The following is a 27944-nucleotide window of genomic DNA, read 5'->3' on the forward strand; positions in this document are numbered from 1 at the left end:
CCATTCCTCCACTCCTGCTCTCTGACTTGCAGGCACGGCCAGAGAAAACATAAAATCAGGTTTATTCCATCCTCTATAAATTTATGGAGCACAAGTCTCACCAATATTCAGTAGTCCTTCAACCCTAAGTGACTCCTTCACTCTCCACAAGATGTACTTCAAACCCTTTCCTTCCTAAGTCCAGCTAAGCCCCTTCAACCTTCCCCCCACCCCCCTTTCAGCAGCTCATTGCACTGCCAACTCTTTAGGGAAAAGGTGCCGGTCACCCAATGGAAGCCCTCTCATCTCCACAACCTCTCAGCCTTCTCGGTCTCTCTGCCTCTCGTAGCAGATCTGAGGGGCTACTGTTTACTACAAGTTACTGACTTCAATCCCAATCCCTCCCCTAGGAGGGATGGCTTCCACTGGGACCCTCAAAGACAATCTAGTCCAAGCCCCTATTTTACAGGTGAAGATGCAGAGGCTTTGGAAGAGAAGGTCACAGAGCTCAGCAGCAGAGCTGTATTCCAGTCCAGCCCTCAGGACTGTCAAGTCAAGGGCTCTTCCCACCCCTCCCTGCTCCCCTTCCCTCTTCCACCCCTTCCTTTGGCACTTCCGATCTCTGAATGCACAGGAACCTTGGGCCAACCCAACCTGACTCCAGCAGAAGGATCCCAAACCCCCTGGTCTCTATCCCTGTCAGCCAGCAGCCTCTCCTCTTTCACCATTCACTCCATTCATCTATCTCCTGCCTAGCCTGGCTTTTGCTGGTCTTCAGGTTACTCTCCTCCCTCCCTCTAGAACATTACTCAGTATTGGGCTCACACTTTTCCTCTCTACCTGCTGCACTCATTGCCTTCATCATCAAGGACTCAACACTCCTACTGTTGCTCTGGCAAACCAGGTCCTCACCCCCAGCTCCTAGATTCCTTCTGCCTCAGTCTCAGAAACAATGTACCCGTCAGGATGAATTAGGGAAAACAGGAAGGCCCTGGTGGCTAGAGGCTGTCCCTTCCCATTCTGGCTCTACCTCTGGGATGCCCCAGCTTCCTCATCTGGCTGGAGAAGACGACCCTGAGGAAGTCACCACAGCAGAGATTCCTGTTCTTTACTGTCAGCTGAGTCTTCTTGGTGCTGGAGAGTGCCCCCCATTCTCCAGCCATTGCTTCTTCATCCTCCCTTCCCACAGCCTGCTCAGGCTCAGTACGGCGAGGTCTCTTCCAACTCAAATTCATCCTTTTGTGAAATGCTTTTCCAGCCTTAAAGTCAGGATCCTGCGATGATGTGTTCCCCCTTCCTCCCCCCCCCCCCAATACCCCTTCCCTCTGCTTCACTCTTCCTCACCATCACCTCCAGCCCATTGCCCTGGACCTGATCTCATTTCTTTCCCTTCAGTTTTGATCCTATAACCAGGCCAGTCACAGATTTTTCTCCTCTCTTTAATCCCCACCTCAACACCCCCACACACACCCCCACACACACTCTGGTCCTTCAGTCAGTCACACCTCATCCATTTCAAACCTAGCCATGCCCCACAGGAGCCCACTGGGAGACCCTTATAATTTAATCTCAGGGAAGGCTTCACTTCTCTCCCTCTTGTTATTCAGCAGTTGGTTCTTTATTGCCACTTTCCTGACAAGATTTCCAAACCTTTCCCTTAATATCCTCAAGTTACTTTCTGCCAATTCTGCCTAGCTGACTCCAAGCTCAGATCTCCAACTGCCTTTCCAACATCTTAAAGTCAATGTGTCCAAAACCAAATCCATCATCTTTCCCCCTAAACTTTCCCTCACCCCCACCTTTTCTATACTCATAGAGGGCACCCCCATCCTCTCAGACCCAAGCTAGGAACCACCCTGGACTCTGGTCTATGCCCCTGAAACATCCCAAAGCCTACTGAATTCACCTTTGCTTAATCTCCCCAATACACCCCATTCTCTCCTTGGATACTGCGCCCCCTGTAATGTAGGCCCTCATCCCCTCATGCCTGGACTATTACAGTAGCCTGCTGGGAGAGTCTACCTGCTTCCAGTCTCTTTTCACTCCCATCCAACCTCCATTCAGTTACCAAAGTGGCTTCCTAAAACACAAGTCACTCCTGCCTACTCAATAAACCCCAGAGGCCCCTTCATGGCCTCACCCTTCCAACCCTAGCCTTCAGTCTTCCACCTTCCTCCCCCGCACACCTTCAGTGTCCTCTTGCATGCCATGACACTGGCCTCCCGGATGTCCCACAGACAAGACACTTCATCTCTTGCTCCAGCCATCCCCCTGACAGTCCACGCCTGGACTGTGCTCCCTCCTCCTCTCTGGATCCCCACGAAATCCCCCTCCCACAAACTGCTCTAACTTCTCCTGCCTTTCCTCTTCATTATGTCTAAGGTGTCAGCGTGCAGCTTGTTTGCACAGAACAGTTTCTTTGCCGTCTCCCCCGCTGGACTATCAGCTCGGTGAGGGCAGGGACACTTTTCTATCCCTAACACTGAGGGCCACACCCGTAATAGGTGCTACATAAATGTCTCCAGCCCCTAATCACCCAGGGAGGTTCACTGTTGTGCTTGGTGCATCATCTCCACCTCCTCGGTCATTCTCACCCCCAGTTCCACCACCCTGGTGCAGGCCCTCATCACCTCCTGCATGGGCTACTACAAACGCCTACTGATTGGTCTGGGAGCCCCAAGTCTCTCATCAACTATCCAAGACTTGCCTAAAGGGCAAGTCACTCCCCTCCTCAATAAATTCCACTGGTTCCCTATTACTGCAGTATCAAATACAAAATCTGCCTGGTGCTCAAGGCCCATCTTTCAAGTGTGGCAACTAGGGGAAAAAAACCTCCATGACAAACCTGAGAAATACTGCATCTCTTCCTAAAACTTCAGCTTCAGAAGAATGCCTAGGCAGTTCTCCCCTTCTGGTCATTGCACGAAGGTCCTGAGCCAACTATAACAAGTTTATGGTCAATCCAAAATCAGACAAACCTTTTTTAGATTTTCTTCCAAGGAGGTTAATGGCTGCTGAAGCTCCTTGTTCAAATGACAGCATCGTGGATTAATGAAGTATCTGATTAGTGACTTCACTGGTCTAGGAAACTCCCAGGGAGGAGACTCCTTGGACCAATGCAAATCAGCATTTGTTCTCCAAATCACAGGCTTGGGATAGCTTAATAAGAAGTCACTATCAGGTCAATAAAAACATACCATATTAATTTAAACAAACTGTACTTTCCCCCCAAAATCTGGTTTGCATAAATCCGAGTGGTGCCATAACTGCTCTGTTAGGATCAAGCAAAGCACAAAACAGGGAGGAAGCTGAATGCCTGTCACAGAGCAGGCCCAGGTCTTCAGAGTCCACGTCCAAAAAACCTCCCTACAGATCCGGGAACTCAGTCTGTCATCTGGGGGGGGGGGGGGTTCTGAGAGGGCTAATTATACTTTAATAGAACTGGTTTCCTTTGCAACAGTATGGATTTTATTTTTATCTTTCTAGGCTTTACCAGATGGGTCTAGACCATAACCCAAAAAAGGTTACAAAGACTGCTGCACATGCCAAGGCCCTCCAGCCATTCCTGTTCCTTCCCCCCAGGGCACCATGGTACTGACTAACTAACTCAAGCCCTGACATATGCATAGCCCCCTGTAGGCTGTTAGAATCAAGCAAGGTACATGGCTAACTAGGAAAAAAAAACCCAACTGGACAAAGCCTGCCCACCGTCCAGTCCCTGAGCTGTGGTAGAAGGGTCAACATCTAAGACTCAAGCATCAATACACACACCTGGGAAAGACACAAACTATGAATGGACAACACACTGGACCCTGAAGTTAAGTGGAGAAGGAAAGCTAGCTTTCTCGCCTTTGGGAGACTACAATCTTACCCCTAAAACAAAGGCCAATCATGGAATAACACAGTCTCCAAAGAATGAAGGTTCAGATCACCCAAAAGCCCATGGAGTGGAACACTGTCAGAAAGAATAGGTCGAATGCAGGGGGGTGCTGGTAAATATATAACCAGTTTCTCTGCCCCCCCCCCCCGCTTTTAAGTTTAATCTACATTAGCATTTTCTTTCTCACTTTCTTAAATATGTACAATAATAAATCAAGCCCTGACTTACAACCTTTGCCAATTTCCAAGGTATAAAAGCTCACAGTGAACATTTAACCATTGGCTCTCCAGTACAACCCTGGTTGAAACACATTATAAACCGAGGAATCACACAGGAAAAATGTTGAGAATGTTATTATCAAAGAAATGTGCCACTAGGAAAAAAAAAAGATGTAGCAAGGTCAGGTGACAACCAAGAAACAGACATGTCTACTAGTTTATGGCCATAATGCTGAAAAAACACAGGAAGAGTGCCCATGCACACAGAGCCCACCCTGAGGGCAAACAGACATGAGGGAGTGGATGAGTGTTAGGAGGGGTGGGAGCACAGGCTGGGGCTCAGCCCTGCTGGAGAGAAAGATGGACACACATATACTGGCAAAGAAGAGCTTTTTGTTAGCATCACAGCCTATACTTGGACCCATAGAGATCATTCACGTAACAGTAAGAACATAAATTAGGGATTATCATTGGCTAAATTAAATCTGAAATAGCACGAACACAGACCCTTCCCTTTGTCCTGGTCCTCCTAAGTGGTTGCGACCACCCCATGTCCAACAAGTGGCCAGCCAGGCGTGAATTGCCCACCACAGCTGAAGGTGACTGGGCCCCCTGGGAGAGGCTCTGGTGGGATGACCCTCTTCACGTGGAGCTGAAATCAGTCTCTTCCCTAATACCTCCCACTATTCTGGGGAGAGGCAGAAATCTCATCTCTCTTTTCTCTCACACACTCTGTGTTCCCTTCCCATAAGCCCCTTTGCCTAGCATGTCCTGTGCTCCCATTTCTCCTCAAATTCCTACCTATCCTTTAAAGACCCCCTGCAAGAACACTCTACTCTCTGAAACCTAATTCCCCTAGTTGGCCATGACCTCTGCCTTGAGGGTGATGGCTGTGTTTATGCCTGTTTATGTGATGCCTTGGATAGTTGGCTCTTTGAGGGCAGGGGCTGGATCACACCTCACCCTGGTCTCTCTGCCCAGGCATGGTCAGAGTACAAATCCACACTTCACACATGGTGATTTGAAAGCTCCTGATGCCCAGCTCAGTAACTAAACTGCACCTTCGTTCAGCCTGGACTCCATTCCTTTGCCATGCTTCCTGCACCCAAAGCTCTCACTCGGAGGACAACACGTCTTTGAGTCACAAGTCGAGCCTCAGGACCCTATGAAAGGGAGAGATGTGCCATAAGTCTGTAATCGTTAAAAGGCCAAGAGCCTTCTCTGACAAGTCAGGTCTACCCACACTTGTCAGTCAGTTAACAAGCAAGTACTTGATCTGTGTCAGGTGCTGGGGATACAAAGAAAAACAGCCCCTCCCTTCAAGGAGCTTACATTCTAATGGAAGAGACAACAGAAAAATCATAAGGCAGAGAAACTATGTAGATTTACAGAGTAAAGGGAAGGTGATAGGGTGGGAAAGGCCTCCTCTAAGAGGCGGGTCTTGAGTCAAGTCTTAGGGGAAGAGAGGGAAGGGGGGGATGATGACAGGGAATGGCCCCAGGGACAGAGATGGGAGACTTGGTGCCCTGTCAGAGTAATGGTGAGGAGGCTGAGATTGCTGGGATATCATGATGATAATGGTAATGATTATTAACCAGTAACATTAGATGAGTTATTAAAAATTAGTATTATTGATGACGTTGATATACGAGAAAACCAGAAAAGGAGGAAGGCACCAGGTGATAAAGAGCTTTCAATGCCAACAAAAGAGCTTATATTTGACTCTGGAGGGGACCTCTAGATCTAGATGCCCAGGTTGGTCAGACCCATGTGACCCACATGCCCCAGAGGCAAGGTTTTATCAAGGAAGCGGGACATGAGCAGAAATCTAAAAGAAGGCCATGACTTGGATATGGGGAGGAAGAAAACCCTTCAGTCAAGTTATGAGCCAAGAGGGAGCCTCATGTCTGTCAGCCACCAGGAGTCAGGATACCCAAGGTAAGCCAAAGGATCAGTTTGACTGAAGGATTTTTGGAGGAGAAAGGGAGAGGAAAGTGAGAAAAGGCCTGAGCAAAGTCCTGATGCTTTCTGGCCTTCTCAAACCTCTTAAGAAAAGGGCAAAAAGAAGCATTAGATTTATTAACTTCTCTTCTCCAAGGAGCTTCCTTCTCCCTAAATTACATTTCCAGCTTCTCCCTAATTTATCACATCTTATTCAAATTATAAATCCATTCAGCAGAGACCATGTCTAATTCATTGTTTCTGTATATTATTTTATGGTGCTTAATAAATGGAAATTAGCATTAGTCATAACAGTGATAAAATTTAATTTTCTTTTCTATGAGTGGGCAGGAGTAACCATTGTTCAGGTCTGAACATCAAAAGAGATGCTAATTTGGAAGACAGTTCCTTCCAATAGCAAACTTGAAATTCCTTTTCTGCTGAATGTGATCACTGTGTGAGGGCAGAAATATGTACAAAAGTAAAGGAGAAAAAGGGGCAAATTCAATTCACTTGGCAGCCCCACCCCCATTTGTTCAGGCTAGCTCTGAGTGCAGGAAGACCTCTCTCACCCAGGAGGAAGCTACTGTGTTTCCCCGATAATAAGACACTGTCTTATTAATTTTTTTGGACAGAAAAACACCAGAGGGCTTATTTTCAGGGGAGGGCTTATTTTAATGAACACTGACAGCAATTTTAATAAACAGGTAAATGTGAACAAAAAAATGTACCTTTATTCAATAATGAATTCAATAAAGAACAGGATAACGCGCTCACTGCTGCAGCTCTGATTGGATGCAGCTCGGAGCGTGGCATGCGTTTCACCCGGGGGGGGAGGGGACGGTGCATACAGAGGGTACTGTAATGTAGCGTGTAGCGCAGGGGATCACCTTCACTACAGCAGCAATCTCAATAGGGCTTATTTTCGGGGGAGGGCTTATTTTAGAGGAATCTTACACAGTAAGGGGAGGGCTTATTTTTGGGGTAGGTCTTATTATCGGGGAAACACGGTAGCTTTCCAGATCTTCTTCCCTGTCACCTAGGGCTGGGCTGAACAGGCCGCAAGTTAAGTTACTGTAGGATGTATAAACCGAAGGGCCAGCAACCCCGTTCTATTGTGTGATGTTGCGCTGTTTCCATTCATAAACCCCAAGACCAGACGAGATCTCTGGCTCTACTATTCTATGACTCTGTAAAAACAAGATCCCGCCTCCACAGGCCAGAAATATCATTCATTCCTCAGTTTCCAGCACAAACTTAAAACCTCTCCTTTGCACGTTCAGATCATTTTTTTTTGCAGGTTCTTAAGCACTTAAGAACACTCTCTGATAAAGGCAACCACAGAAAAAAACTATCTAATGATTCATTCATTCTCAACATCAAACAAAGCAAGAAACAGGCTGTGCTTGCCCACTGTGTGCACACCGGCCCCCCTCCCCCACCCCAGCCTGGCAGAAAAGACCGTGTCCCTCTGGGGCTCCCAGATGCTTCAGGGCCACCCAAGAGCTTGAACCGCTGATCCAAAAGGGTGCATACAAGCAAATAAAGAGCAGAGGGCTAATCTTCATTATCTGCGGATCCCATATTTGTGAATTTGCCCACTCACTCTACTTGTATGCCCAAATCCACACTCAAGGAGCTTTACAGGTCTTCTGTGGACATGTGCACAGCAGCAAAAAGGCGTCAGCTGCCAATGGCCACCTTCCCAGCCAAAGGCCCACAAGGTGCCGCCACTGCGTCCAGTCTTAGGTCTTGGCCTGTGACAAGCGACTTCTTGCAGTCTATTTGGTGCCACATTTTTTCGCATCTTTATGCTTTTTGTTATTGATTTCCCTATTTCAGTGGCCCCTGAACATTGTGCTGAACTGCTGTCTTGTCCTCCTGAGCCAAGAGGGCTGCGATGTGTCGCCATGTGGAGAGAACACGCATGCTAAATAAGCTTCAGCCAGCTTCAAGTGACATCACTGCTGGTAATGAAGCAACAATACGGGCCGTGCAGAAAGAGGAAAGAAGGTGGTGTACGCATGAGGCCCACTGGGGCAGCGCTATGGTGAAGGTGAGCAGAGGCTTGCAAGAACCTGAGCCTGTGTTTCCCTGGGAGCAGTGGGTCAGTATTTGCTGATTTGGTGTTCACAGCACCTTAACAGAATACAGCGACAGCAGATTACAAAAACCACTGCACACTGGCCAGTCTAAAGGATTCGGTGGGATGGGAGCTGCCCAGAAAGAATCCAAGGTACCTTTCATTTCTAAACGCACTGATTTTAATTTGCAGGTTACCCATCCGATTTACCCATCCTGTAATGAATGGGCTCATGGGAGGTGCAAACATAGCTTGTGACTAATGATAACATATTTGCACGTAGTAAGTGGTATAAAAGGTTATCACAAAACATGACCAGAAAACAAGGGGAGAAAGTCATGCAGTATAGCTATAAAAGACGTGGAGTAGCCCCCTGATCCACCACATGGCCCTCTAGGAGTAAAGCGCAAGCCAAGATCTTCATCCCCAGCCAAGAGGATTTCCCCCACTGGGAAGCCCTCATTCCCTGACTTTTTTCCCTTTACTGGGAATCTCATGATCTATTCACAATCCTTGCCCCAAAGCACCCTGTAGTAGGGACAGGAAGCACAGAGTCCCATGTCGTATACCATCAATGACAAGTCACTAGATTCAGTGGGAAAAAGGAAAAAAAAAAGAAAATTACCTTCGCAGCTCTGTGGGGGATGGACTGGAGTGGGGGATAACGAGACACGGAGGACCTAAGTGAGGCTGGCAGCTGAGGGCGTAAAGAGAAGGGGACAGAGGCAGAGACAATGACACTCAATAGGGGGGGGGGGGAGAGTGAGGAGTCAAGGATAACATCAAGGCTGTGAACCTGAATGAATGGAAGGTTACTGGCACCTTAGGAAATAGGAAAGGGCAGAGGGTGTGCTGGATTTTGAGAGAAGATAATGAGTCGTGTTTTAGACATCATGAATTTGCAATGCCTACTGGACATCCAGTTCAAAATGTCCAACAAGCAGCTGGTGATTCATGACTGGGTCTGGCTAAATCAATCCAAAAGCCAACTACACAGAGAAAATTAAACCCATGGGGGCTGAAGTGAGAGTGTAGAGAGAAGAAGGTTCAGAATAGCCTTGAGGAGCCTCCAATCAGTAGGAGACACGAGATGGGATAATAACTCAGCAATGGAGACAGAGGAGTGGTCCCTCAGACAGAAGGAGAACCAAGAAAGATCAGTCACACTAGAACCCAAAGAGCAAAGAGGCATCAAGTGCTTCAAATACTGCAGAGAGATGGAAGTAACAGATCTCGTTTGTACATTGCTGTTTATGTAGTTTTTCCCATTAGACTGGAAGCTCCTTGAGGACAGGGATTGGTTTTTGCCTTTCTTTGTACCCCTGGGGCTTAGCACATAGTAGGTCCTTACTAAATACGGACTGAAAACGGCATGAGATCTGGTGTCCATCTCAGTTATCTGTACCTTCTCTAATTCTGCAAATCTAAACACATTCTAAGTAACGTTGGCCACGGATAACAATTTGCAAGTGCAAAGAACTTTCACTATTTCAATAAATGACATCTGTCCCAAATATCCATATCCCAACAAATACAAATGCACGGTTCGATTTCAGCTGTCTCATCAAGATGTTAGTTCTGGGGTGGCTAGGTGGCGCAGTGAATAGAGCTCCAGCCCTGGAATTAAGAGGACCTGAGTTCAAATCCGGCCTCAGATACTTAACACAAAAAACTAGCCGTGTGACCTTGCGCAAGTCAGTTAACCCCAACTGCCCTCCAAAAAGAAACAAAACAAAAAAAAAAAGATGTTAGTTCTTAAATCAAATTCTTTCATGATTGATGTGATTGAAAAAGTACTAAGAAACAGGCCTTGAATGGAAGATGCACCTTCCCTCTTTATGGACTTGAGAAGTTAGAACCCTCTGTGATTAACAAGGTGGGGAGAATAATTTCTTTGAGGACAAAAACATCCTAGACTATGACCTTTCATACACACCTCTTGTGATATGTCTACATTACTACTAAATTACACTAAAGATGTAGACGGCAAGCAGCGGGCAGACTCCAGTGCACATTACGGTCTCCTCTCTCCCAAACCACACCAGCAGCCAAGGTGGCGGCAGAGGTAAGACAAGGGAAAGTGCCGAGGGCTCTGGAGTCTGGGGGGCCGGGTTCAAATCCCACTTCTGACACATCACTACTACCAGGGGTATGTCACCTGACCTCCTCAGGCTTCAGCTTCTCCATCTCTAAGGAGAGGGGAACCAACAAGATCACCCCTGAGGCTCCTTCCCCCTCGAGGGCCTGTGAGTGAATGGAAAAGCATGTATTAAGCACTAACCATGTGCCAGGCCCTGTGCTAAGGGCTTGGGATACAAACACAAAAAGCAGCAGAGCACCCCCCCCCCCAACCCCGGGCTTCCAGGAGGTCACAGTAAGGAATGTGATCTGGCACAGCTGGAGAATCGCCACTGCCTGAGGAGGCCCCAGCCCACCATGGGCACCACCTACCAGGTGACCAAAAGTCTTGGTCCAAAATAGCCTTTACAAAAAAGAAACCTCACAACAAACCTGATACCAATCCCAACTTACATAAGTTTGTAACAAAATATTTAGATCACGTAAGCCACACAAAGAATAAGATAGCAGGCTGAGTACCCGAAGATGTGGGAATACGGTGGTTTCACTGAATAATAAAAGGGTTTAAAAAACAAAACAAAACAAAAGAAAGTAAAAAAAGTCTATGGGGGTGGCTAGGTGGCGCAGTGAATAGAGCATGGGCCCTGGAGTCAGGAGGACCTAAGTTCAAATCCAGCCTCAGACACTAAACATTTACTAGCTGTGTGACCTTGGGCAAGTCACTTAACCCCAACTGCAACCTCCAAAAAAATAAAGGGTTTTCGTACCTGTTTCTAAACTTACAAATGCAATCACAAGTTGCTGCTTCAAGCTCTCCATGGCTGTCTTCATCACCACTAAGCCCCTTGAAGGTTGTGTGCCCCTGCAGCACCAGCCAACTGGCTGTCCCTGTGACAGCCCCTCCCTCCCCGCTGAGAATCTCTTCTGCTGCGGGATGCCCCACAGGGCCCAGAGTTTCACAACTTAAAGCATTTTGGTCACTTTGTGTCTGAAGATGTGGTACCCATTCAGCAGGAACAAAGGCAAGAAGGAATGGACAGAAGGCACACTCCAAGGAAGCAAGCAGAAAGCAGTAATGGGCTGCTAGCTGGCGCCAGAGTGCAGAGCGCTGGACCTGGAAATCTGAAGACTTGTGCTCCTCAGTTCAAATCTGCCCTGGGTCACTTCCTAGCTGTGTGACCTGTCCTCCTCAGTTTCCTCATCTGTAAACTGAGCTGGAGAATGAAATGGCCAACCACTCCAGTATCTCTGCCAAGAAAACCCCAGACAGGGTCACCAAGAGTCAGACACAACAGAATAAAAAGCAGTAACGTTTACTTCAATAACATGATGACAGGGATGGACAGGATGAAAAATGACCCTATGGCTAGAAGGAGTCTAGCAAGGGAGTATTTTCCAGTACAAGTGGTTCTGAGCCATAAGGGTGAATACATTCACATTCTAAAAAGTTTGCTGAGGTCAAATGTGTAAGAAATGGCCAATATGATACATTCAGAGAAACACTGGGAGACTTATGTGACCACCACGACACAGAGGGACATGAGCAGAACCATAGCACCGGACACACAGATTACAACCCCCCCTACCCCCCAGCATCAGCATCAAAGCCAAGACCAGAGGCCACAACATCTGCCCCACCCATGCTTGGACAAGGCTCCTTCCAACTGAATCCAAGATCCTCTGATGTTGCAGCAAATGACAGGATGGCCCTCGGGGCCTCCTTGAAGAGGCAAAGAAAGGGGATGGAAGCAGGGGATTTGTTGTGGGGCCCCAGATGGCTGGAAACATTCATTGAGCATCACATGCTGCTGATGATTACTCTCTGCAAAAAGACCACCAAGAAAATAACTGATGTGCCTGCCATCAGCTACAGAGGAGGAAGAGACAGAGTCCCAAGAACCCAACAGATGCCCCAAATGAAATCAACATATATGCCAGTGTTTGGTAATATCAGTGCAAAGGTAAAAAAGGAAAGGATGGAGAGAAGGGGAGAAAAGTGAGGGGAGAGAGGCTGCAGACTTGTGGATTACCCAGAAGCCTCCTGCCTTTGTATTCATTTACATCATTAATACTTTCAAGAAAAGTACTGGCAAGCATGAGATATGGAGAGCACCAGATAATATCACAGAAAAAGGTGAAATTGATCTTTTAAAAGACAAAAAAGACTGTTACTAATGTGTGGTTATCCCTGAATCTGCTATCCACATTCAATCCCATCAGTTTTCCAGGGCTAAGATCACAATTAGTAAAAGAGGAAAACGAATAATAATGAGAAAAAGATATGGCATGCACTTGAAAGAATGCAATCCTAAACTATTTAAGCATGCAAATGGCAATATTAAAGGGGAAATTAGATAAAAACTGACTATAATTTTATGTGGATATTCAGGGTTGGAGAAAATCCACAAAGTGACGGATCCTATGACTTAGAGCTGGCAGAGACCTTGGAGGTCACCTAGTAGAAGCAAGCCTTCCATTTTACAGGTAAGACTAAGGCCATGGAGGCGCAGCACCCCAAAGAGACATGAGGCAAAATGTTGTCCCGCCTCCTTGTAAACTCTGATGTAGACAGCCTTGGAAACCATTAGCCTGCAAAGCCCCCTCTGGGGGCCTGAACCTGGCCCTCCTGGGGCTGCAGTCACAGCTACTGAAGACATCCAAAAGAAGGTTCATCCCACTGTTAGAAATGACCCTGAAGAAGAGGCCTTACCATCTGGAATTTCCATGTACTGTCTCTGCCATTGGCAGGTGAACTCCCAGAAGGAAGAGATTATTTGAATTTCTATTTGTCTCCCCAAAACAGTGCTTTGCACCAAGCACTTAATAAATGCTTCAAGAACATACAGATAGGACAAGAACCCAAGTTCCTCAACAAGGAACCAGCCCACAACTTAACTCAGTCAGCAGGTTCCTGATTTACCTCCCAAACTGAGAAAGATGGCCACCAAAGGCAATACCAGACCAGAATATAAACTCATTTGTAAAATCATATGTGGAAGAATAATGGATAATTACGAGCAATAGCATCTCACAAAACAGAGAAAAACATGGGAAGGCTAAACCAGTTGAAAGAAAGTTTGATAAAACATCCAACCAAGCAACATCATTTCAGGGGTACTTACTGATGAAAATAGAAAACAGAAAAAAAAAAAATTGGAAAAAATTTGCAGAACTCATTTTAATTTTTTTTCCTCCGCCAAGAACAGAAGAATGCCTAGACCTGGACTCCAACACTGCAATGGTGAATGTGCTCATGGAGCAGGAAGGAAAAGCAATGAGATAGAAATGTCAGAACGGGTCAAGTAGACAAAAAGGAGACCCCTGAGGGAGGCTGCCCAATGGTGAGAACACCCAGGGATCAATAGACAAGGTGAAGGGATCCAAAGGAGTGGAAGACAGAGTTGAGCAATAAATGGTCATCATTATTAAGACCCAAAAAGGCTCCCATGAGAACTGCACTGGGACCTCTTTCTCTGAAAGTCACTGATAGAGGCATCCTCGATGGGGATTGTAGTCAGGAACAAGGAGGCTTCTGCAAACCTTGTTCAACACTTGAACCCATCCTGACTGGTTCCTCACTGACTGAAAGACACAGAGAATGCAAGGTCTCACTAAGCTCTGTCCTCAGACACAACAAAGCAGAAGATCCAGAGCCAGAGCCCACCTCATGGGCTCTCTCTTCCAATGAGCCGTCTCATCTATACATAAAAATCATTGAGGATTTCTGAAGTTACAGCAACAGAAATAACCTTGTCTGATAACTTTCTGAACTTAAAACATCAAGTGAGGGATAGATAGTGCAGGGAATGTGTGTCCTTCACAGTCATCAGCCATGGTGAGGGCAGGGTCCGAGCCTGAGGTAATAGTGAAGTCCTCCAGAAGCCCTGGTGCTCTGATGACATTGTGCTGATTACATCAAGGCCAGGACATTTGCACAACTCCCTGAAAGAGATCTAGAATCACTTATAGGAGGAATTTGGCCAGCCCATCCACACAGAAAAGACCAAGAGGATGAAGAAGGTCTATTGGCCAGACTACAACATACACCTGATGGAAAACCTATCACTCTTGAACATCAATAAGAATGGATGTCTAGCAGAAGGTAGAGATGAATGAGTTAGGCCCAGGATTAAACAAGAGGAGGAAAAGTAGACTGGGCAGCCTTCAGGAAAATGTAAAACTCCTTCAATGACCCCAGGCATTCCATAAAAGCCAAGGGCCACCTTTTAAAAACCAACATTCTACTGCTGGTGTTGCATGGCTGCAAGACTCCAAAAAACTAAAACTGAATGGCCCACAAAGGGCAGTAGAAAAGAGTCTGGGGAGCAGAAAACACTATCACCAATGAGCAGGACAAGAAAGAAAGATGGAAGGGCGGCCAGGTGGCTCAGTGAGTAAGAGCACCAGCTCCAGTGTCGGGATGACCTGGGGATCAAATCTGGGCTCAGATACTCAGCACCACACTCAGAAATAACTGGCCGTGTGACCTTGAGCAAGTTACTTAACCCCGATTGCTTTAAAAAAAAAAAGAAAGACGGGCTGGTAAAAAGGTGAGGGACGGCATGAAGACAGGTCTGAGGTTCCACTGCTACTTTCCAGATGTCAGGAGAAAGCAAGGAAGGTCTTGCATACTGGGCAGCCTGGCTGGGCAAAGTCACAGGAGCAAGAGAAATCCATAAATAAATAAATGAGCATCAATAAAACACAGAAAATACACCAAAGAAGAAAAACAGAAATAAACAAAACAGAGCAATCTTCCTATGACCCTTGTTAATATATGCACACGCACACACACACACACACACACACACTCTCTCTCTCTTGCTCTCCCTCAAATTCTACGTAAAAGAAATTCCATTTTTTATCCAACCCTCTTTCTTACTCCTCCCCATGTCCTGGCATGCTTGGTTCTTGATAATGAAGTTCATAATTGAAAAAGGAAGTGGGATCTCTGCTCGTCTCTAGGCCTCTCCTACTTTCCCCACTCATTATTTCAAAGACACTGCCCTGAGCTGAGCAATCCCAGTTAGTTGACTTTTTCAGGCCTTTGAGCTGGCTGAGGAAGGCCAGGTAAGCACTGGCTTCTATCTTTGGCTCATCTTTCCCAGAGGAAGGTCCTGTGGTCTTTCTAACAATCTCTTCTGGCAACCCCATCTCCTGATGTACTGGGGGGGGGGGGGGGGGGGGGGGGGGGGGAATCAGCTTAGTGAGAGCCACTGTCATCCTGGTCTTTCCAATCTAAAGAAGAGAAGCACCATCAGAACTCAGTGGCTGGCTCTATCTTCTCTCCATTGCCTGCCATCACTGTGCTGCTCCTTTTGCCCAAAAGAGCAAAGCGTCCCTGACTTCCTGAGCTCTCCTTGGCAGCCTCCATTCATCCTGAGCTTCAGAAGCCCTGATGTTATTTCCACAAGGCTACAGAGGGCTCTGTGTCCTCTGTGGACCCCCTGGGTGGGCCAGCTGATGAAATCTGCCTAGAGGTCCCCTTCTCAGAATGATCATTAAATGCATGAAATACAATACAGAGCATTACAAAGGAAATCATATTGAAATTATAATGAAACACTGTTGTCAACAAAATGCTAGTATTTATATGGCACTTGAAGGTTTACAAAGCATTTTGCCAATCTCATCTCATCTCATCCTCACAACAGCCCTGGTGGGGCAGTGAGATAAGTGCCATTACTATCCCCTCTTCATAGCTGTGGAAACTGAGGCTGACAGAGATTAAGTTACTCGCACAGGAAAGTGACTCTGGGGAGATCTGAACTCAGAGCCTCCTGATGCCAAGCTTCGAACTCTATTCACTGTGGTGCTAATATAAACACAAGCTCAAAGACTACAGGCCAAGAAGTTCTGGAAGAGTGGGTATTGTTTCTGTTCCCTAACCTGTCCTTTGCTTGTCTTTTGTCAATGAATGTCCCGTGTCTTTGTAAGCCCCCATTCTGGCATCCTCATCAGACTGTTTCCTATCCAGTCAGAATTCAGAAGAGCCGTATTTCTTGTCCCTCTTGCACTGGCTTGGTGTTTCCCAGAAGTCCTTAGCAATCAGCTCTCCCCAAATCTGGGGCACATGTAGGCAGTCAGGTTTTCTGTCCTCCACAAAAATCTAAGACCAAACGGGGTACTTGTAACCTATGGTGACAGGAAAAGGTGCTAACTTCGTAAAGTTTTCAGACAAGTTATTCACTGGTGGGCCACAGCTCATCACAACCAACATTTTCTTCATGCAGATTTCCCAAAGCAACACGTTTTTTATTTAATCAGTTCCTATTCCAAGGGCAGGGAAGCCTGGGGAAATATGCCACAAGATGCTTTCATAGCAGTCTTAAAGTTAAGAAAAAGCTCAAAATAAGGAAAGAACACAAAAGTACACAAAGATATCTTCTGCCCCCAGGACATTTAGCATCCCTAGATGAGAGGCAGGTAAAGGAACTCGGTTTGGGAACTGGCTTCAGTCTTGGCTTTGCCATTATCCACTCTTGTGATCTTCAGCAATTCAATAGGACCAATTCTCAAGGGCCCACTGAGTCACTTAACCCTTTGCTGTCTCTTCCCTTCACATATAAAATGAGAAAGAATGACTAGATTATCTCGAAAGGTCCACTGCCAGTTCCAACATCTGTAATTAACATTTAGTAATATAATCACTAATACCATTTAAAATATGAACATAAATCCCCAATGTTTCTTTCATCATTGTTCACTTAGCAAGAATTCTTTCTTATTTCCTTAAGCTCACAAAATCAAAGGCAAGATTTTAACATCCACTACCATAGATGTGTCTTCCATTCTAAAACTGAGAGAAGACCTTTCAATTAAGGTAAGAGATAAAATTCAATTACAATAAATAACAAAAAAATTTTAGAGAGAAAACATGCCTACAAGTCAGGAGAAGGCTCCCAGGTGTTCCTCAGCTTCTAAGGAAATTTTCACCTACTACCATTCTGTATCACCCATTTTTCTAAGTCTCTATCTGTATAATAATGCTGATAATAAAAACCTAACTCCTACTAGTTCAGTACCAACAGTGGGGCAAGGTATTAACAAGGGTATGCCCAGTACTATGGGACAGCCATCCCTTGGGTTATCCCTTCATCCAACCAAGTGGCCAATGGAAGTTCCAATCACATTAACAAGAAAATCAAGTACACACACACAGGCTGGAATTCCCACAGGTACAATACATCTTGACCAGTAAGTCTACAATGTGAGGGCAAGCCACTGATTTTCAGGATGCTGACAGGCGCACATGCCCCTGGAGCAAAGCCACTGCTCAAGCAAACATTCCCTCTCTTCAACCTAGGTCCCATCTGAGGCCCACATCTCCAAGCCCCAGGTCCCAGCCAGCCTCCACTTACCTGCTGTAACCCTGTCCTTGCAGTATATATGACTGTACTCAGTACCTGAGAACCTCACTGCTATCTACCCAAATGTTTCCATGTGAGCATTCCATCAAGGGCCACTGGAAACACTTCTCAGTCAGGTTCACTCCAGCTGTGACAGGAGCAAGCCCGAACCCCAAAGGCAGCAGGAAGGCTTCCCTAGTGCAGGGATGGCCCCTCAGTCCCCCTAAAGAACCAGGACACAGCGGAGGCAGCCTGTCCAGCACCTACGTCCTCACCCCCACCATCCCACATTCCAAATACAAGCCCTCAGATGCTGAGCGTACCCCACTCTTCGCCTGACCCCCTCCTTTTTTTTGGCCTGATAAAGAATGCATGACTGAGATTAAATTATTCAAGATTAAAGGGAAAAAAATAAAGGATGCCATCCTGAGGTGCCTCCACCAGAGATCAGATACATGGAAAATGTCACCAAAATAAAATTTCTTTGTACTTTACTTCCTAATTAACATTACACATGTGATTACATGCTTATTTACTAAAAATGCCATGCTCATTGCAGGTGCAGTCAGAGACTCAAACACCAGCCAAAAGGATTTAATTCCAGGTCTCAAACAAAGGAGGAAGGAACAGAGAGGAGGCTGGGAGAACTGAAGGGCAGGGGACAGAAGACCTACCTCCAGGTGCTTCCATTGCCTGGGTTGCTACATTTAGTCAGTCAACAAGCATTCATGAATTGATTTTTATTTGCCAAGCACAGTGCTTAGAGCTAGGGACACAAGGAAGGTGATAGGAGGCTCTCCCCTCCAGGGGCTTTCAGGTTAACTGGAGAAGCACCAGAGAACCAGGTACCTGTGAGAGACAGACAGAGTGTATGGAACTGCCAAAGTGGCCAAGGCCCACGGAAAGTCTCCAGGCAGAAGACCCAAAGGAAGCCGGGGACGCTAAGAGGTAAAGCTGAGGGGTGAGGAGAACCAGGGTTGAAGCCTGGAGATGGGAGAGGACCCTGCAAAGGGGACCAAGGAGGCGGGTAGTGCTGGCCCATCCAGGAAGGCTGAAGTGACCAGGCCAAAGAAAAGCTGTTCCATAGTGAAAGGAGCCACTGGAACAAGGGGGTGATGTGGGCAGCCTTATAGTTTAGGAAGCCATAAGGAAAATGAATTGGAGTGGGGGAGACTTTAGGCAGGGAAACTAGTGAAAAAGCTGCTGCAGTAGTGCAGGGGAGAGGGAGGAGGGCCTGTACCAGGCGGTGGTGGTGTGCGTGGGGAGAAGGGGACCTTGATAGAAAAGGGCCGGGAAGGGCGAAAGGCCAAGCTCTGCCTGAAGGGAAGGCTGCCTACCCAGGGAGACAGTGGTGCCCTCAACAGGAGCAGAGCAGCAACGAAGAAGGGAGAATGAGTTCTGAGATAGACCGAGGCTGAGTTATCTAACTCTGAAATCAAGCATCCCATTGCAATGTCACTGGCAATGACAGGAGGTGAGGGCAGCCCCGGGCAACACACTGGGAGGTGGCCAGGGTACAGGTGCTATCCCCTCTGACACACATGCTGGCAACCTCCCAACCTCTCAGAGTCTCTCAGCAATCTTCTAGCCCTGGGTTCAAGTCCTGCCTCAGACACATCTTGGTCATCCTGGCCATCAGGATGATTCTTAGATTTAGTCGACAACTTAAACTGGTACAGGGAGAATCTTTGTGGGAGATATTAGCTACACCAAGGAAACCATGGGTCAGGATTTACAACTAAAAATGGGCCAAGGGGGAAGGCCCTGCCTACAAATAGACTCCAGCACCACCACATTCCTTTTAGGGTTCAAGCAAAGTTGCTTGTTGGGTTCTTTCCTGAGCAATAGCCCCATCCTCAGCAAAAAAGGGAACTTGCTGTAATTATCCGCTCATTTTTACCCATTCTCTGCAAAGTCTAAGAGGAAAGTCCAATAAAGAACTGGGTGGGGAATGTTCCAGGACTCTGCTCAGTTTCTGAATCAAGAACATATTGAGTTCTGCTATCTGCAGAAATAAGAACTTTTTAAAACAGAAACTGAGGAAAAGGGAGAAGGCTAATTACACACATAAAGTCAGTTGCCGAGACATTCATCCCATAGCTATTTGTTAATAAGCACCCACTGTGTACAAGGCAATGGGCAGCTATCAGAATGCACTAAAGTTCAGATGGAGTCACTGAGACAAGGCCTGGAGGCTGGTGAGGAGGTCAAAGCCTATGCCCCAGGGACTGTGCTGACACGACAGCAGAACTATTCCCCAAGCAGAGAACTGTAAATGGCCCTAAACTGCAGAAGGAAGGATGGAGGGTGTGGGGGGGGTGGTGGTGGCAAGCCTTGAGTGGCCCTCTGGCTCCTCATGTGAGGCCCTGTGACTGAATCCCAACTGCACAGAACAAACGCCCTTCATGAAAAGGTTTGTTCTGTAAAACTTGGCCTCGGGGCGGCCAGGTAGCACAGCGAGTAAGAGTACCGGCCTCAGACCCAGAGTCGGGATGACCTGGAATCGAATCCGGGCTCAGACACTTAGCACCCACCCAGAAACACCTGGCCGTGTAACCTTGAGCAAGGTTACTTAACCCCAATTGCTTAAAAAAAAAAAACTTGGCCTCAATCAAAAGACTGTACCCAACAACCTAAGGCCACATGGGCCTCGAGATCTCAGGTCCCCCCCACCAAATTGTGGAATATAGGGAAGGGTATCCCTGACCATCATTCTGAATATCAGCTAAGTTGTGAGTTTTTAAAAGGACTCGTAAAGTAACCCCATGAAACCCTGGGGAAGAATCAAATTGTTTGGTGATTCCATAATTAACTTCAACTAACCTTCTCCAGCAATCACCATCTTTTAGTATTTGTAATGCACACCATGCTAGGCCTTCTTTTGTTTTGTTTTCTTCTAGCCCCAATAACATAAAATACAAAAAGTATTAGAATATATTTAAAATTGCCATGGAAATATTCCTTTAGACATAGATTATTATTAGAGATAGAAGGGATTTAGTTGAAAAAATCACTATTGATTTCCAATAATAGTACTATGGTCATAAGTGATATACACAAGTTATGTGTAGTTATATAGGCCTTCTTTGAAAATACATGCAGTCATAAGAGTTAAATCAAATACTGTTACTTACATTTTTCCTTACGAAAGTCAAAAGGATGCCAAGTCATGATAAATGCCTTAGTGAACAACAGGAAGCTGACTTTTTGGTACGGGTCAAGCACCTTCCCCGGCGAGTGTGACTGTAGAAGAACAATCTCCCTGGAAGGCCACAGAACCCTACTCACCTCCACAGGGAGCCCCGCCTCAGTGACCTTCCCTCTGTGAGGTCACAACTAGGCCAGCATTAAGTCAGGACACCCGGGGAGGGCAATGTTCGAGCAGGCGCTCCAATGCCACACGGCCCATTCTTTGCATCTATAATGTTAACTTCAGAGAATACACTACAACTACACCTTCTTTAAGGTAATTAAGCAATCCCAAGGGAAGAGAATATTTATTAGGAAGCAGCTTTTCTGCTCCTCTGTGGCCTCCTCATTTCCCAACACATACACATAGGAGAGGACAAGTCTACCCACAAAGCTAGATGAATAAAAGCATCTTATTACCTCGATGAGTTATTCATTTTAATTTCAATGTATCACATACCCAAACTGAATTCACTGAAACTTTAAAACCAGCACATCAATTCCACTTCTAAAAGTAAAGCTCCAGCCAACCAAAATGCCAAGGAAGTGATGAGCACATTTGTGAAATGAGCCTGCACTGTTAACAAGAGGATGCTAGGCTGGGGATATAAAGAAACGGGACAATCAGGCCATGCTGGGGCAGGGGGAGCCAACTGTATAGGGGTCACTAGGAGCCAAGAGGGCCTCAACCAGGCTGGTGCCTGGGGGAGCCAACAGGTTCATCTCTCTACAGAGTGGCATTTACTAAGGATTACTACAAAACTGAGGGAACAAATAAGAAAGGACAAGTCAATCCTTACTCACAAGGAGTTTCCATTCTAATGGTAGTGATAAAAAAAAGAAAAAATATTAAGTAATTAAACACAAGTGGCCTATAAGGGAGGGCCCTAGCGGTGGGGTAGGAGGGAAGGCCTCAGAGACAAGCCAGAGCTGTGCCTCAAAGGGAGGCTTCAAGGAAACGGTCCAGGTGCTGGGCACAGCCTGGAAAAAAGCCAGGCAGAGAGGCTCCCAATGAGGCCAGAAAGGTAGGTGGAGGCCAGGTGAGGAAGAGCTTTGGCAGCTAAACAGAGATGTCCCTGGAGTTAATGGAGGCGAGACTGACAAGGTCAAATCCAGCCTTAATGAAAATCCCTTGAGCATCAGCGTACAGGCCTTGGGCACCAGCGTACAGGATGAGCTGCAACGGGCAAAGACTTGAGGCTAATGATCCAGATGGGAGCTGCAGAAAGGTCCAACGAGGGGGGCAGCCATGACAGCAGAGAGAAGGGAGAGCACTGGCAAGATGTGGCAGCATTGGTGAAGCACTGCTTTACAAACAGGATCTTTGAGAATACCCATCCCCTCTAGAGAGATGAGGAAACTGAGACAGAGTTTAAGTGACCTGCCTGGCGGCCTGCCAAGGCTGAGCCTGACCTCAGGCCTTTCTGATGACAGTGCTCTGTCTTCGGCACCGCCTCACTACTGCCACCAGGATGCGAGGGAGTGAGGAGGCCGGCATACAGCGCTGCCTTCAGCTTGGAAGAGGGGAAACTATCAGGTTCAGCTAGACATCCTGAGTCTGAAATGTCTCCAGGAAACCTGGACCTGCAATGGGGGAGGGCAACTGTCCTGGGAAGTCTGGCTGGGACAGCCAATGCGGCCTGACTCCTAAGGACCCAGGGCTCCTTGTTTTCAGCAGAGGTGGGCTGTGGGAAGCAGAAGGCAGGGAGACAAGCCCTAGACTGGACTCCCAGGGGGCTAAGCACAGCTTCTGAAAGAGTTTTGCCAAGCCCTCCTTCACCCTAAGGCCTGGCAGCTCTCCCCAGCCCATCTCCTTCCTACCTTTCCAGCCTCCTGGAACTTGACTCCCCTGCCCATGCTGCATCCTGGCCTTCCTACTCACAGGTCCTCAGACACAAGGAGATGGGGGGGTACATCTCAATCTCTGTGCTTTTGCAGTGGCTATACCCCAGGCCTAGAAGCTCTGAGCTCTCACCTCTGCCCTCTGGCTTCCTGGGCTTGCTTTAAGACAGCTCCAATCTTACCTTCTACTCGTGGCCTTACCAGTCTCCCTTGACCCTCCCAGAGAGCTTGTACAGGTTGTCTTCCCATTGGAATATAAGCTCCTCGAGGGCAAGGACTGTTTTTGTTTTTTCTTTGTAACCCCAAAGCCTGGCAAACATTTAATAAATGCATGCTGGCTGATTGAAATCCTAGGTGTTAGGAGGACTCTGCCAGGCAGGACAGATTGAAGTCTCTGGATATAACAACTGGTCAAGAAGTACTTCTGGGAGGAACCAAAGTGGAAAAGGTAACCTAAGTCACAGGAGGCTAGACTCGCAAGCTTGAATTGCAGACATACCACAAGCTCTGGCAGTTTTACATTAGCCAAGAAAACACTCTCCCACTAGCAAAAATGGGGCAAGAGATAATATCTTGATCATCAAAAATCCAATCAAATAATTCTTCCATAATTCTTGCAGATTCTAGCTGTATTTTTATTCCCTGTAAACATTTTATAAACAATATCTTTTGCTTACTGGGCTTTTCCTACAGTATAATTAGGAAGAATGATATTAAAGCCAATGTACTGAACGGAAACATGAAATGCTCTCCCAGCTGATGCAAAATTCTTTTAGTCTTCGTGGTGGGCATAACTGACAGCTTGCTGTTCAAAGTACTTGACTTGGGTTCCAATCTTGTCTCTATTATGATAAAGGAAGAACTTCCTCATACTGTGGGTGTTAAAAAAACTGGCATGAATTAGAAGAGATGCTTCGAAATCTCCTTCTCTCGAATCCTTTAAAAATAGGCTCTCCATCTGTTTGGGAGAGTTTAGAGATACTGCTTCTCTGGAAAGAGGGAAGGTCTCCTGAGATCCTTCCAGACCGATTCTCTTTGCATGGCTTTTACCGGATAGTTTCCCCACCTAATTCCTAAGTCAACACAGTCAGGCTTTTGGAGAAAGCTCAGAAGTGATCAAAGAAGCTACAAATGAAGCTACCAATGGCTAGTCTCTATAGTTAAACCATTTACAGTAAACCTGGAAGGAGAAGAGGCCTTTTCTCTAAAAAGGCCCTTTGAGACTGCCAGTATTATTGTACGTTTAAAAAAAGGGGGGGGGGGAACAAATCAGCAGACACCTTGATCAAAATGGGCTGCTGTCTACTTCCTCTACCAACATATTGCTAGCAATTTGGCAAACTGCCCAGGCATGATTAACAGCTAGCGAACAAGGGTTACGGTCAATCTAAACTGTGCTATCTCCCCCCAGTGGTTATAGATATTTAGCAGGGACACTGGAGCACTAGTGTTCAGGTTTAACTCTAGGGAAGTCTGGCTGCCCCAAATCATAGACTGGGGGGGTAGGGGGGTGGAAACGGGAGGACACGCCATACAAAAAGAATAAAGAGACTCAATTCAAAACATACTCCTAAGGTTTCTTCTCTAGATGAAAGATACTCAGATGGGAAAATGACTGGGGGGGGGGCAATCTACAAGCAAATTACAAATTAAAATTATTTTTCCACTGCAACTGAAAAAAACCTCTCGTTTCATACCTGGCAGTCTCAGTCCTTGGTGCAGACTGGGCTCTCAGGGTCCTTCTGGGAGGAAACTGTCTATCACTGGAAACCCACAAAGATCAGATACAAAGTTATTTCAGAGACTCACCTGCCACAGGAAAATTGCTGACAACAGCAAGCCTGGGTTCGGCTTGTTAGTATTACAAAATAGCAAGTTTCAGAATTACCTCGAAATTCATCCTCTGCGTTCCTCAGGAAGGCAGGGGGAACAGATGGCTTTTCTATTTTCCGACACAAATTCTTAGTTACTTATTAGATAGCTTTTGACTCTTAAAGCCCAGAAATATTTACTATTGTTTCAGAGATGAGTCCTAGGAGGTGGCCGAGCCCAGCTTTCTGAAACCCAGGAAAGCTTAAGCATGAAAGGAAGAAACGTGCGCAGCAGTGGAAGGACCCGAAACATCAGACCCAGGACTGCATTTGTTAAAATACTTTTTTTTCCAAGTCGGGAACACCGAAGTCCACGGCTAATTCTTTGGGGATGTCGCAAGGGACCGGGGTCAGAAGTTATGAGAGGCTGCTGGGCAGCCCTCTGGGTCAGAATTTAGCCTGGAAGGAAGCCTGCGTAAATCGGCCTCAGAAATGTTTAATTCTGTAAATAAGGATGACACACAATCGGGGGGGGGGGCGCGGGGGGGTACTGGGAATCCTGCAGTCTCCTGGGCTCGGGTTTAACTATCTGGATTTTTCCAGGGATAATTGACTCTATAATATAAATTCTTCTAGAAATTCTGCCACCCCCGGGGAGGAAGAAGGCATCTGAGGCAAAGGCATGGTTTGTCCCGGGCACTGATTGCTGCAGGGCCCCTTACTGGTCACCAGGACGGACCCGGAGGCGGCCCGGGGCTGCAGGAGGAAGCCCGGGCACCGGGAGCGCCGCATGACCCAAAGTTCCAGGGAAATCTGGGAGGAGGGGCCCGCTCCCCAGGGCAGAAAAAGTGGGGCCTCGGCCCGGGAGGCCGGCGGGGGGCCCGCGTGCCCTCACTGCAGCAGTGTGGGCGCAGCGAGCCGGGCACCCCGCGCTCCCCCGGGGAAAGGCGCACGCACGCAGCCCGCCCACGGCCGGCTGCCCGAGTCCTGGCGCCCCGCGCCCCGCACTCCCTCCCCCCTCCCCCCTCCCGCCGCCCACTCGGGGGCCGGCTCCGCGCCCGAGCAGCTCGGCCCCAGTGGGGGGAGGGGAGGGGGCGCGGGGGCGGGCGGCCCCACGGACCCGCGCGCACACGCACGCACTCACTCACCGGCTCGCGCCCCGCTGCCCTGGCCGCCGCCGGTGCCCCCTCAGCTGCCGCCGCCGCCGCCGCCGCCGCGACCGAAGCCCCCCATGGACCGAGTCCGGCGCCGGGCTGGAGGCGGGCGGAGGCGCCGCGGCTGCGCTCCCCTCGGCTCCCCTCGGCTCCCCTCGGCTCCCCTCGGCTCGGCTCGCGTGTCCCCGCGCGGCGCCCGCCTGCCCGCCGGCCCTCCCTCCCTCCCTCCTGCCCTCGCGCGCTCGCTCGCTCACGCGCCGCCCTCCGGCCCCGCCCCCGCCGCCGCCGCCGCGCGCAGCCGCCCCGCCCCCGAGAGCCCGCGCGAGCCCGCGGGCCTCTTGCGCGTGCGCCGGCCGGGGCTGGCGGGCGGGGGCGCTCGGGGGGCTCGGCTCCGCGGCTGCCCTCGGCCGCTCTCTACCGCCCCCTGCCGGGTTCGCGCTCCCTCCGCGCCCCCGCCGGCCCCGCCTCCCGCCCACCCCGCCTGCGCTCCGCGTGGCCCAGTCTGTCTCCGGGAACGCGGGCAGCCGCGGGGCCCCGGGGGGGGGGGGGGTGGCCGGCCCTATCTCTCCTCCCCCTCCCGCGCCTGCTGCCACTCCCCGGGGAGGGGGCTGGGGCCGAGGCGGGGACTGACCTGGAGCCCGGGCACCGGAGGGGCTAGAGCCCGCCCTGCTCGGTGGGCACCTCCCCTGCGCGGCGGAGCCCCGGAGTTAAGTAGCAATGATTAGTAATGACAGCCCCAGAGCTGATAGGGCACCTACTGTGCGCTCTGGGCGCCCTGTGGTCCTCACCGCGACTCTGGCAGGGTGGCACGCTTCTTATGCCCACTTTGCAGATGAGGAAACTGAGGCCGGCAGCGACCCAGTGACAGCACGCTTCCACTCCTGCCCCAGGCTGCTGCTCCTCCTGGGAACTGGGATAAAAGCAGCCGAATTTTAGCTACCAGCTTTGAGGGCTGGGACCGGGCTGTACGTAGAGTGCCCCAATTAAAGCTTCAGATGTCTCGGAGGCTTTTGGAATAGCCGGTATCATATACAACTCTTGGCTTTTGTGGCTGCCTGGGGAGAACTCTCTGGGTGGAACACTCCCTTTCCCGCGCCTATGGCTCTGTGGTTTGAGTCTAGGGTATAGGTCATAGCTCCAACTTAGAAAGAGGTTCAAGTGCAGCCTCAGACACGGGCCAGCTTCTCCTAAGTGTGTAATTCCGGTTTATGTATTCCAGCACTTGGACCCTTCATGAATGATTGTCAGTGATGGGTTAACTGGGTGACCTTGGGCTCTGGAAACCTGGTTCTCTTATCTGTAAAGCAATCGATCAAATTGGAATGGTAGGTATTTCTCATAGGGTGGTTGTGAGGGTAAATGTGCCAGCTTGAAAGTGCCAAGCCAATGTGAGTTGTTATTCTCTCTTTTATCATGTATTCATGGAGTTGGCTGAGGCAGCTACAGCCCAGGGTCCAAGGCAGGGCTTAAACTTGGTTCTTTCTGACTCTGAACCAGACCTATTCACTACCCACTTGGCTGCCTCTCAGATATTAACCAAGCACTTACTACATGTGAGGGAAAAGGGAAAAAAAGACAATGACCATACCTGGCTTCTCTCTGCTATTGAGAGGACTGACTGTTCACAGACAAATAGAAACAAGATTACACATGTAGAAGAGGAAAGGAAGAATCAGGTATTTACAAACCATCTACTCTGTGCCAGGCACTGGGCTAAGTAATTTACAAATAGATCTTATTCGATCCTTATGACAACCTTGGGAGGTGAATACAATTATCACTCTTTTCCAGTTAGGAAACTGAGGCAGAAGAGAAATGACTCAAGCGGGGTCACAAAGCTAGTCTGAGGGAAGATTCAAACTCAGGTCTCCCTGACTCTGGCCCCGACTCACCACCAACTTGTTTCAGATCGATGCCTGCTGAAGGAATGAATAGATAATGGGGGAGGGGGGAGAGCATTCCCCCACATCCTATGGCATTGATACTTTACAGTCATTTCCTCATTTGATCCTCTGTTAAGAGCTCTGTGATCTTGGGTGAATCACTGTCCTCAGGACATCAGTTTACCCCTCTGTGAAATGAACAAGTTGGGCTCAGAGGTCCTTTCTAGCTCTGAGTCTAGATTCCAGTGACGGAGAAGCTGTTGAGAAAAGTATCCCTAGTATTGTCCGGAAGATTGGGGAGGTAAAGACTTGTCCATGGTGCTGGAAGCCCACTTCTCATGTAGAATCACAGATTTTCGACCCAGAAGTCTCAGACCTTGGAGGCAGTCTAGTCTGACACCATCATTGTATAGATGAAGACCCTTGGGTAAGAGACTTGCTCAGGGTCACATAGCAAGGGTCAGGATTCTTCCTGCCTTCAAACCCAGCTCTTCTGAGTACTCTGCCACCTCAAACCAAGCTGTCCTTTGATGGCT

At 48.2% G+C, this 27944-nt stretch overlaps 1 protein-coding gene across 2 annotated transcripts in view; it reads right to left on the reverse strand.

Annotated features, from left to right (window-relative positions):
- Positions 1 to 25654, reverse strand: part of PALS2 (protein associated with LIN7 2, MAGUK p55 family member) — a 66676-nt gene extending 41022 nt beyond the window's left edge. Inside the window, exon 1 of one of the 2 annotated variants that reach the window (XM_069088702.1) lies at positions 25520 to 25654. The gene's annotated coding sequence lies outside the window, so the exon portion shown is untranslated. Of the gene's footprint in view, positions 1 to 24257; positions 24324 to 25519 lie in introns of those variants that run through there. The other variant, XM_069088703.1, reaches the window with a different exon arrangement.
- Between the last annotated feature and the right edge of the window lie 2290 nt (positions 25655 to 27944).

Source organism: Petaurus breviceps, unplaced genomic scaffold, assembly GCF_028583685.1.
Source record: "Petaurus breviceps papuanus isolate PSGF00001 unplaced genomic scaffold, PetGlider_PUasm1.0 185, whole genome shotgun sequence".
Lineage (NCBI taxonomy): Eukaryota > Metazoa > Chordata > Mammalia > Diprotodontia > Petauridae > Petaurus > Petaurus breviceps.